Genomic DNA, 2,837 nt, shown 5'->3' on the forward strand with positions numbered 1-2,837 from the left:
AAACGATTGTCGTGGGAGGGGGCCACCGGCTGAAGTGCATGCACGAGGTTAAGGACATGGAGGTTACCATCAAGAAACGTACCTTCAAAGTTGACTCGTTGGTCATACCCTTGGATGGAGTCGACTTAGTCCTAGGCATGTCTTGGTTCTTATCGTGGAAAGATATCCACTGGGACGTCAAGAATTTCTCGATGACGTTCATTCCAGAGCTTGATGGGGAGCCCATCACGTTGCAAGGACTAGCCAGCACGACAAGTCCTAAGGCCGCCCTGCGTTGCCTCGACCAGGAGCAGCCCGCTTGCTGGGTCCTTACGCTAGCTACAGATGTTCCAGGATCGGACGAGACCATTGACGAACCGATCCCACCCTCGATTCAGAATGTGTTGAATAAGTTTCCCGAGATATTTGCGGAACCTAAAGGCCTACCTCCTCAAAGGGCCTATGACCACCGCATAGTACTCACGCAAGGAGCGGAGCCTGTAAACGTCAGGCCTTATCGGTATGGGTATAGTCAGAAGGCGGAAATTGAACGCCTCGTAAAAGAGATGCTCCATGATGGTATCATCCGTCCGAGCTGTAGTCCGTTCTCTTCCCCAGTCCTTTTGGTGAAGAAGAAAGACAACACGTGGAGATTTTGCATAGACTACAGAGCATTGAACGAGGTAACCGTCAAGGATCGGCACCCCATACCGGTCATAGATGAGTTGTTAGATGAGCTCACCGGCGCCACAATCTTTTCAAAGATAGACCTTCGCGCCGGCTATCATCAGATAAGAATGCAAGACGAAGATATATTAAAGACTGCTTTCCGTACTCACGATGGGCATTACGAATTCTTAGTAATGCCGTTTGGGTTAACAAACGCACCAGCCACCTTTCAGAGGTGCATGAACGACGTATTTCGGGAGCACCTACGCAGTTTTATTTTGGTCTTTTTTGACGACATCCTCATCTACAGCCAGAGTGAGGAAAAGCATCGGGAACACCTGAGCATAACGCTAAACATATTGAAGGAACATCAGCTTTTCGCGAAGATGTCCAAGTGTAGCTTTGGACAATCTTCCATAGGGTATCTCGGGCACATTGTGTCGCGAGAAGGGGTTCGGGCAGACCCCGAAAAACTGCAAGCCATGGAGAAATGGCCACTGCCCAAAGATCTAAAGGGTCTACGAGGCTTCCTTGGACTCACAGGGTACTACAGGAGGTTTATACAAGGATATGGAATTATCGCACAACCTCTAACCCAAATGCTAAAAAAGGGAGCTTTTCAGTGGACAGAGAAATCTAAGGTTGCATTTGACAAACTCAAGTCGGCCTTGATGACCGCTCCAGTTTTGACACTCCCCGACTTCACTAAGACCTTTACCATTGAAACCGATGCATGTGAAGTTGGCGTTGGGGCCGTACTCGGCCAAGAGGGTCATCCCATCGCATACATGTCGAAGGCCCTAACCAGTAGGGCGAAACCTTTCTCAACGTATGAGAAGGAGTTGCTTGCCATTGTAATTGCGGTGGAGAAATGGCGTCCCTATCTGATTGGACGCAGATTCATAGTAAGGACCGATCAGAATAGTTTGAGATACATGCTTAAGCAACGTGTATCCACCCCCACACAACAACGCTGGTTAGCTAAGCTTTTGGGGTACGATTTCGAGATCGAATACAAGAAAGGTCCTGAAAATAAGGCAGCGGATTCCCTATCACGCCTTACCGAACAATTCATGACACTGTCAGTGGTGGAAACCAACTTATGGGTACGATTGGCCAACGATCAAGATAATGACCAATCGACCAAATTACTTAAGGCTGCAGAAAAGCAGAATCCGGGTTCCATCCCTTTACATTCAGTGAAAGGGGATCTTCTTTTTAGGAAGGGGCGGGCCGTTGTCCCTCCTAATTCAGAGCTGAAACGAGAGCTTCTGCAGCACTTCCATGACTCGCCTGCTGCAGGACACGAAGGGGTCGCTAAGACCGTGAGTAGAGTCAAGGCCCAGTTCTGGTGGCGAGGACTGAAGGCCGATGTGCAAAGGTACATCCGTCAGTGCAAGATTTGCCAAAGGGAGAAATACGAGGCAATCAAGCCTCCAGGTCACCTAAATCCACTCCCAATTCCTACAAGACCATGGACGGATATCACCATGGATTTCATTGATGCTATGCCTCGCTCAGAAGGAAAAGAGGCAATACTAGTTGTGGTTGATAGGCTGTCTAAATACAGCCACTTTGCACCATTGCCACGACTGTACCAAGGGCCAATGGTGGCTCACGTCTTCCAGGAGTACGTTGGAAAACTCCACGGGATGCCTCAGACGATCATCTGCGACAGAGACTCTATTTTTATGAGCGCGTTCTGGAGGGAGTATATGAAGACGTTAGGTACAGAACTTCGGTTCAGCACTGCCCATCACCCGCAAACCGACGGGCAAAGCGAGATTGTGAATCGGTCTCTCGAGACTTACCTCAGATGCTTCGCAGGAGAAAGACCTAATTCATGGGTCAAATACTTACCCTGGGCCGAGTGGTCTTACAACACGAGTTGGCACTCGTCGACAGGGATGACTCCCTATGAGGCAGTCTACGGTTTTCCACCTCCGGCCATTCCAGCTTACGAAGGAGGTAGCGCCTTAGAGGATAATGTGGACTGCGAACTGCGCACCAGAGAGGAGGTCCTTAACTCCTTAAAACAGAATTTGATTAAAGCGCAGAATCGAATGAAGCAAGTCTACGATAAAGGTAGACAAGACCGAGCATTCGAAGAAGGGCAGTACGTATGGTTGAAGAGGCTTCCTCTGAAGCAGAAGTCTCTAATGGGGCAGCCATACTCGAAACTTCTGCCG

The sequence above is a fragment of the Nymphaea colorata genome, chromosome 3 (genome assembly GCF_008831285.2).
Source record: "Nymphaea colorata isolate Beijing-Zhang1983 chromosome 3, ASM883128v2, whole genome shotgun sequence".
NCBI lineage: Eukaryota > Viridiplantae > Streptophyta > Magnoliopsida > Nymphaeales > Nymphaeaceae > Nymphaea > Nymphaea colorata.